The sequence below is a fragment of the Euphorbia lathyris genome, chromosome 2 (assembly GCF_963576675.1).
Source record: "Euphorbia lathyris chromosome 2, ddEupLath1.1, whole genome shotgun sequence".
NCBI lineage: Eukaryota > Viridiplantae > Streptophyta > Magnoliopsida > Malpighiales > Euphorbiaceae > Euphorbia > Euphorbia lathyris.
The window spans coordinates 19,627,499-19,637,337 of record NC_088911.1 but is presented as its reverse complement, the minus strand read 5'-3'; the positions used below and the strand labels follow the sequence as shown (position 1 = coordinate 19,637,337).

Here is a 9,839-nt window from a genome sequence, read left to right as displayed (position 1 = left end):
GAAGAAGTACGACAAACAGTAAAGAGTAAGAGAGAATCCTATAAACTATTGGGGAAATGTAGGAGTGACGAGAACTACGAAAAATACAAAGAGGCTAAAAGGGAAGTAAAGAAGGTCATACGAGATGCTAGAGCAAAGGTGAATCGGGATCTGTATACAAGATTGGATACGAAAGAAGGGGAAAGAGACATATATAGAATTGCTCGGATGAGAGATAGGAAGACGCGAGATCTCGGAAAAGTTAAATGTGTGAAGGATGTGGACCAGAAAGTCCTAGTTGGAGATAAGGATATCAAGGAACGATGGAGGTCCTATTTTGATGACTTATTTAATGGAGATCGCCAACAAGATGTTGGAGATATAAGTATCCATCACGATATGATAAATCATGAATGCCTGCGGAGAATTCAAAAGGGTGAAGTCAAAATGGCATTAAGTAAGATGAAGTTGAAGAAAGCAGTAGGACCTTATGGCATCCCTATTGAGATTTGGAGATGTTTGGGAGACAGAGGAATCGAATGGTTGACGACGTTCTTCAACAAAATTTGGAGAAACAATAAGATGCCATCAGAATGGAGGAAAAGTACCTTAATCCCTTTGTATAAGAACAAAGGCGATGTCCAAGATTGTGCCAACTATCGGGGAATCAAATTAATGAGTCACACTATGAAACTTTGGGAGCGAGTGATCGAACAAAGGCTAAGGAGGACGATGAAGATCTCGGAAAACCAGTTTGGCTTTATGCCGGGAAGATCAACTATGGAAGCCATCCATCTAATGAGACAATTAATGGAGCACTATCGAAATAAGAAGAAAGACTTGCATATGGTTTTCATTGACTTGGAGAAAGCATATGATAAGGTACCAAGGGAAGTACTTTGGTGGGCCTTGATAAGGAAAGGCATTTCGCGGAAATATATTGACATCATAAAGGACATGTATGAGGGAGTATGCACGAGTGTACGTACTAGTGTTGGGAAGACTGAAGAGTTTCCTATTACGATTGGAGTGCATCAAGGTTCCGCACTAAGCCCATTTCTTTTTGCCATCGTTATGGATGAACTAACAAGTTCACTTCAAGATGGTATACCATGGTGCATGCTGTTTGCAGATGATATTGTGTTGGTTGATGAGACGAAAGAATGAGTGGAGATGAAGTTGGAACTATGGAGGCAAACTCTAGAATCTAGAGGCTTTAAGTTGAGTCGAAGTAAGACAGAATATTTGGAGTGTAAGTTTAGCGGCCGTAGGAGTAGGGAGGCAGGGACAATCACCCTAGATGGGAGAGTTGTTCAGGCCTCGGATTGCTTCCGGTATTTAGGATCTATTATCCAAACGGATGGAGAAGTAGATGGAGATGTTGCTCATAGGATTAAAGCTGGTTGGTCGAAGTGGAAGAGTGCTACGGGTTTCCTTTGTGATCCCGGCATGCCTAATAGATTGAAGGGAAAAATCTACCGGACGGCAATTAGACCAGCATTGTTATATGGTACGGAGTGTTGGGCAGTGAAACACTGCCACATCCATAAGATGTCGGTGGCGGAGATGCGTATGTTGAGATGGATGTGTGGTCACACGAGAAAGGACCGGGTGCGTAATGAAATAATTAGGACAAAAGTAGGGGTCACATCTATTGAGAATAAAATGAGAGAAAACCGACTAAGGTGGTTTGGCCATGTGAGACGTAGAGCGCTTGATGCGCCGGTTAGGAGAACCGAAGAGTGGCAAAGGGATGTAGTGGTGAGGGGTAGGGGAAGACCTAAGCAAACTTGGAGGAGGGTGATCGAGAGTGATATGAGTTTATTGGGAATTGAGGAAAATATGGTAGTGGATAGGACGGAGTGGAGGGAGCGAATCTGTGTCGCTGACACGACTTGATTTTCACGGTTTTATATGATGGTTCATGTTAGCCGACCCCGAATCATTTCGGGACTAAGGCTTTGTTGTTGTTGTTGTTGTATTAAGAATTTCTAATCTGACTTTAGTGGTGAATTTCAAAATTTACAATCGTTCTTTAAATAAAAAGGGATTTTACAGAAACTTGCTTGTCCTCACACCCATGCTCAAAACAACATTGTTGATACTGCTTTAACACTTCTTGCTAATGCGTATTTACCTTTCAAATTTTGGATGTGAGTTTGATCAATATCTTGTCCACACTTGTCTTGAGCAATGAATCTCCTTCCTTCAAATTGTTTCATGTTTCACCAAATTACTTAAAATTGCATACTTTTGAGTGTGCAATTTATCTCTTCTTACGTCCGTATAACAAACATAAATTTGACTATCATTCCAAACTATGCATATACCTTGGACAATCCCCCAATAATTCAGGTGATTTATGCTTGGATTTTCTTTTGAACACATTTATACATGCAAGCATGTTGAATTTCGTGAAACACATGTTCATTCACCACTGGCATCTTCGTTGTCAACAATGATAACACAGCCAATCCCTCTGATACCATCCAAGCCATAAGGATTGTTTGCTTCGTCCCTGCATCCATCATCCTCACATAATACTCTTCAGTAGATATCCCTTCCTCATCTCTTACTGATTTAAATTCTACTGCAACTCTATAAAATTCAACTTGTATGTCCCTTGTATTTTCTATGGGTTCTATACCCGCCACAAACCCATCCTATATTCAGTCTGTTGCTGATTACCTTCATATATCGTCTCCATCGCCCCCTAGCAGTATCATTTAGTCCACCAACGAACATGTTATTCTGCCTCTTCCAAATTCACAACAACAACATTCTACTAATTTTGCAGCAGGAATGATCTATACACCAGCAGCAGAGGTGTCTGATGATACTGCATCAAATTGGGTCGTTTGTGCCTCGCCTCCTTCCGCACCAATAGTAGCCCGGCATGATACATCTACGACAACGTGAGATGTTCCTACATCTTCCTCTTCTAAGCCTAGTGAATGCAACCCTGCAATTGTTCATCCAGCTGTTGGTCGGTCTACCCCACCTCTGTATGTGCCTTCTGTCAGCTCTTCCAATGCTCAAACACACACAATGAATTTTCATACCTCCATAAGATAATTCTCTGAGCTTCCACCATTTCCCAGAATTTTATAAGTGTTCCTTCTCTCCTTATTTTTATTTTTATTATATGGAAGTTTTGAGGTGGAAAAATTCTCAAAAACCCCAAACTCACATCATTCTTGACCCTGCCTCTTCTAGCGATACCGAAATTATGCCTCCCCAGAAACAGACACAATCAAGTACCGATAAAAGCAAGAAAGTGGTCATCAAGAAAAAGTAGAACTCGGCATGGGCAGAAGGCTCCATTCTGACGGCTTCCCCATTAGTAAAGTAGTTGATCAAATTTTCATAGCTCGACCGAATGGAGATGCATATGCCTGATCCTAGGAAATGCATTGATGATGGCCTTAGGAGGGATGGTCAAGACTTTATGTGAGTCTATATTCAACTCTTGACATATGGTATGCAAATTCCCCTTCTTGACTCCATCATAGCAGTTTTAGAGGAATTTCATCTCTGCCATTGCTAGGTGTCACCGAAGGCTTGGTTGGAGTTACTTGCTCTAAACAAACTCTGCTATGATATAAACATATTTCTATATGGGGCGGTTGTTCGCCTATTCTAAAAATTCTTACAACTGAATGGGCAAGATGTATGCTACTAGAATATGGGACAGCAAAGTGGAAAACATAAAGGGTTTTAAGGAAAAGTGGTTTTGGCTGGGTCTGAAGAAGGGTTCCCCTTATAGCCGATATTTGGCAGGCTTCCCTTTCAAGACAAATTGGAATCTAGATCCTGCTAACAGGGAGATCTAGTGGAAGCCGCAAGACTTAACCTCGGAGGAGGAAAAGTCTGTGAGGGAGTTTAGGGCCTTTCCCAACTCATAGAACTACATGATCATGCTACAGATGATCTATGGTTGGCGTCTTTGCATTGTGCAAGATAAAATGGGGACTTCCATCTAGACAGGGAGGATCACTACGAGGAAATCCTTGAATGTGGTTCTTTATTTGCTTTCTTTTTCATTTTTGGATGCAAGAATGACTTCTAATATGGGTGCTCATGATTGTATGATAGTTAGGCAAAGACAGATTACCCTAGTAGTGATGTCAAACATTGAAGTCCTAAAGGCTTTGGACATGGCCTGGACCTCGAGTTCCACAACATCAACAACTACCATTTCTTCCACCTCTGGAGGACTGAACCTTGGGAAGTCCCTGACCTTGCCCTAAGTGGAAAAAACTAAAACTTCCTCTGGGGTGACTTTTCTCCTAGCAGAAAGGGTTCCAACTAACGAGGTATGATTTCAGGATGGTTCTCTCAAGACCGCACTTCCGATTGTTGAAATATTTCTTTGATAAAGATCGGAGCCTCCAAAGATCAAGTTTTAGTTGCATCTGAAACACTACTATGGCCTCCCAACATAGGGTGTCGGCTAGCATCCTAATCTTTGATTTGACTGAAGTTGAGGAAATATTTGTATCACCTCCTTCCCTTTCAAAATAACTTCCTCTTCAAATCAAATCCATCATTCATACCTTCTTCTTCCAAGACTCCTAAAGGTACAAAATGCAAGTCTAGTCATAAACCAGTCATTTTAACAATGACCCATACTTCTTCTATTGTTCTAGGGAAGAGGTTCCAAAGATGAAGGTTGTCGAGGTAGAGTTGAAAGATCCCCACGTTCAAATGAAAAAATATGAAGGCCAGTGATATAGAGAAAGCTAAGTCTCCGGTAGTGAGCTCTTATGCTGCTCTCGGACTAACTGATGAAGGGCTGGCCATTGTTTAAGAGTATGACACTGCAAAAATAAAATCCTTATCATAATATTTTTTAATTTTGCTTCTATTTTCTTGTTGATAACTAATTTCATATCTCTTTAGCTTTGGGAGTGCCAATACGACTTGAATGCTACCCTGCAAAACCCAAGTGTAGCGCATGATTTGTATCATCTTGCACCGGTTCCTGGAGAGCAAGCTTAATATGAGGCATTACCGGTCCATAAGTTCACTCACTTGGTCATTACTTGCACCGCCGAGGTTGCCTTCCTGCTTTCAAAAATTGTAGAGCATTGCTCAGACACAAAAGAAGTCGGCAGCCCAAGATCAAGCTCTTCATCTAGCCAATAAACCATCTTATTATGCTTTAAAAGGACTTAGATAAAAGTAAATCAGAGATACTTGAAGCTCGTGTAGTTGAAGCACAACCAACAAAGGAGCACAAGGACGTGGATGTTGCTGAGAAGCCTGTGAGAGAAAGAGAATATTATTCGGGCTAACCAGGCCCTCCTCATGAAGAATATTATGTCCTGACCCTGAAGCTCCTCCGGAGGTTGAAGTAGTAGATGGACATCTAGATCGAGAAGGACATAGTCTTGTTATTCCTTCGCAATAGTTTATATTTATTTATTTTGTTAAAATGAAAAAATTGTAAATTGTTTTTATAGTTTAAAAAGTTAATTTTATTAAGTTTTTCATGCTTCGTCTTTGTAATATGATCTTCTTGCTTTATTTGATCGAATATTGGTCTGAAATATGTTAATTTAATGTAATCGATGGTAAACTGACAAAAATGATGAATATTTTAGAAAGTTTAATTAAAGATTGTGATCAATATCCTTATAGAATGCATAGGATCGACCTTTAATTATAATCTGTCGATTTCTAAAAAAAATATGAAGTATTGATTAATAGATAATTGTTAGTTATCGAAACGTATGACTTTTATATAGAAGTACAAGTTTGCTTAGACCAACTAGTCTTTAAAGGGTTGTGTGATCAGCCATTAAAGGGCGGGATCTTAAGTAAATAACATAATAAGATTGGAGGTCTTTAAAGCTTGGTGACTTCTTTCTTTCGGTGATGGGGGCTTTTGCTAACTTTTGCAATAAATGGTCAAGTATCCCTCTTTCAACCATTTTTTCCAAGTTGATTGGCAATTGTCTCCAATTTTCAGTGCTATGGCACTCGCTCTTATGAAAGTCACAATAGCCCCATTGTTTGCAATGCCCCGATTTCTTCAATTTTAATGGGTAGTCAGTGCATTGTTTGTTCTTTTCTACCCAATAGAGTACCTCTTTCTTAGGGGCATTGAGAGGTATAAATTCCACTTTGGTTTCTCATTCTGCCTCTTATGATCCCTCTCTTTGTCTCCCCTGCGGTGCTACTTTTAACTATTATAGAAAGCTCGTCGATCTTTGGAACTAGTGCTTTTTAGCAAGGGGTTAAGACAATGGTTGTTCCACCTAACAAAGTAGCTAGCGATTTGCATTTAATGTGGGAATGTTATGAGTTGTCGCGTGGTTAGTTTTTTGGATAGAGCTATTCTCCGACAGCTCGTCGCCATAATGTTATGAGGTTGCAGATAAGGATTGCTACTTTCTAGAACCGCTCCATCCATTCCCGAAGGGTTTCTCTATGCTCATGAACCATGTAGTTGAGATTCTGGATAATTTTTCTTTCGAGGATTGAGGTGATAAAGTGTTGAGCAAAATACACTTACTTAACCCATTTACCCCAAAAAAAAACCCTCATTCTCACAACTCCTTACCTTCTCCTTACGATTCGCAAAACAATGAGCGATTTGTGAAACTATTCTAACGGCAATTCATGACGAAATCTAGAAAGGTGACAAAACTTCATAACACCAAATCAAAGGTAAGTTTTCTTCATGAATTTAATATGTTGTCTTTGGTTAGGGTTATTGTTAATGGTATAATGAGAATTTTTTAACTCATTTAGGTTGTATTTGTTTGATTTATTGGTTTAGAAATTGAAGGTTTTGAGTTTAGTTGCAATACTTTACCTATTATGAGTTTGTTTCGCAATTACCAAATTGTAAAGCCATTTTTTCAATCGAAAACCTAAACCCTCAATCTAGAACCCTCATCTAGAAAATGGCTTCGGAAATAGGTAAATGTGAAGCCTTCGGATGAATTGCATAGCCATTTTTAACAAAAGGTTTCGCGATTTGAAAATTTGCAAAACATTTCACTTGGAATGCAAACCCGCAATTTTCCACATGTTTCACAATTAAATTAAATTGCAAATAGATAAATACGAAGCCTTCAAATAAATTGTGAAGTTGATCTGTTTTACAAAACATAGTTTATAGATTTGGAAAGTGTCGTGTTCTTTGATACTATTGTCGTACTTTATTAACTATGGAGATTGAACATGTTAGATCTCTCTATACTATAGAGAGATGTGGTTCTCGGTTGAAGAGTTGCATTGATGTTTGGAGATTGAGAGTTCCAAATTATTAGTGGCTTATAGTTTGGTTGTTTGGAAGAGATGACAAAGAGGATAAAAAAAAGTGTTGATGAAAAAGGAAGTAATCATCAAATACTTCAAAGGAATAGAATCCATAACTCACTAAAACATATTTGATGTGTTCGTAAATACTGATTGGAGCGAGAATGGTGACGGTAAAGCCTTTAGTATTGCGATGCTATATTTTATACATAGTTGTTTGATCACCACCAAGAAAACCAAGTGAATATTGATTGGATCATGCTTGCGGATTATCCAACTTTATTTTGTTATTTCACGTTGAGAGAAGTAGCTTTGAATGAGATGTTGGCTATCTCAATAAGACAACAAGAAATTAAGTCAAGAGAAAAAAAAAGATGCTACTAAATATCAACTAAGAGAGTTAGCAAACGTATTCGAAATATAAATTGTATATATATTGTTTATGTATGAATTATACAAATATATATACACAATTCATAACTCGAATACATGTACTAACCCTCATTGTTGATATTTAGCAGGATCCTTTTTTCTCTCTTGACTCAATCACACTTGTCGTCTTTTAGGGAGCTCGTCATAACCGTGTGCATCTCATCCCAAGTCATCTCTCACCACAAGAACACATTAAACAAAAATGAATAATCAGCAATCATAATTCAATCATATTCACCAACTTAGTTCTCTTGTTGATGATCAAACAACAATATATAAATACATCGAAATACTAATATTTTCACCGTCATTTCTCTCGCTACAATCAATAATCATGAACACACCAAATATGTTCTGGTGAATTATGAACTCTATTCTTTTGAAGTACTTATTAATAACTTCATTTTTCTTTAACTTTTTTATCCAATTGAGAGATATCCAATTGAGAATTACATCTCTCTATGAAGAGATTAAACATGCTCAATATCCCTCATTAACAAAGTATGGACAATGGCACCAAATAACACAACCAAATAACACAATTTAGTTCCAAGTCAATAAAGCTCTAAAACATCTATTTTTGAAAGCTTTTATTTTGAAACACCATCAAATAATTTTATACCTCCACTATGACAGCAATATCACCCCTAACTATTGCTTTCATTGTTATAGAATAAGTGGTAAAGTTAAAATTGAATAGTCATTAAAACAATATAGTTTGATTTCACTGAAAATTGAATAGTGATACTTGGATTTAAAACAATATAGTTGATTTTATACTTACAATTTACATTTAAGTAAAAACAATTTATGTTTTGTTATTTATTTACAAAACTTCTAAATTCGCAATTTAATTCAAGTATGAAAAAGTGAATATTGCAGTTCAAATTCCAAGTGAATGTTGACAAACCCTTTACCAAAAAATAGCTTCACGCTTTTGCATTTAGCTAACAAAACATTTTATTTTTAAACCAATAAATCAAATAATATCATCTTAAATATTAATCATAATCAAACATAACACATTAAATCTTTAAATCTAGAAAAAAATTATATATTAATTTTACGTTTTTCATATCAATAAAATATAACACATTAAATCTAGAAAGAAACTATATATTAATTTTACGTTTTTCATATTTATTTTTTTAATTTTAATTATGTAAATAAAATTTTGTGGTCACATTTATCTAAACAACTATAAATATTATAATGGTAATTAAATTTTATATTTTTTTATTTATCGGCTTTGATTATATTACATTTAATTACAATACACCAAAGCTAGTATATTCGGTTCTCTGGTTCGATTCCAAGCAATAGAATCAAATCGATGTCGCAATTGACAAGTTGAAGCACTTAAAAATTAAAAATTCAAGTGTCAAAGGTAAAAGTTAATAAATTGAATAGTGAAATGATGCATTAAGCCAATTAAAATACATGGTTAAATAAAATTATTGAAATATTTGTGCTAAATACATCAGTTTTGTAACTTGTTAAGCTTTGCAAGCATAATTTAACAGCACTAGGAATGAGCATTCTCCATCTAAACAAGGAAGAAGGGGATCAGCCATCCACACAGATCACAAACCATCACATACTGCAACCATAATTATACCCTTGCATTATTTATGTTAAATTGAAGATATCCTAAACATTAGATCTCTCATCAGGAATACTGAAAAACACAAAGACACTTCAAAACAAAATCAGATTCTTCAAGAAAGAATATAACTAGTAAATATAGCCAAGGGTTCCGGATACCTCAAAAACTAAAAATTCTGGGAATCCTACGATTTGGCAAATTAATCTCCGAAGGTTAATTTTATTGTTAGAGAGACCTCAATTCAGAGTTCTTGCCTCTCTGCTGGGACCTTCGGATTCAATTAAATTTATCAATTAAATTTATCAATTAAAATATCAAAAAAAATGTACGAAAACCAGATCAGCAAACAAAGAAACAAAAATCAGAGCTCATTAGATCCGCCATCGACAATCATTTCCGAAGGTAAACTTGGATATAAGAGTGCACTTAATCAGCACTCCCTCCATAGGTCCCTTCGTTTACTATCCAAACACTAATTAGAGAAAAGGAAACAAATAAAGAGAAGAAGATGCTCAGTGAATACGAACCATAACAAGAGATTCATCTTGAG

The 9,839-nt window shown here is 36.6% G+C and overlaps 1 non-coding gene across 1 annotated transcript; it reads right to left on the bottom strand.

The window, feature by feature from the left end:
* Positions 1-9,420: 9,420 nt before the first annotated feature.
* On the bottom strand, positions 9,421-9,565 carry LOC136221386 (small nucleolar RNA snoR145). The gene has a single exon (XR_010685151.1). It is a non-coding gene; the product is annotated as a small nucleolar RNA snoR145 (small nucleolar RNA).
* Between the last annotated feature and the right edge of the window lie 274 nt (positions 9,566-9,839).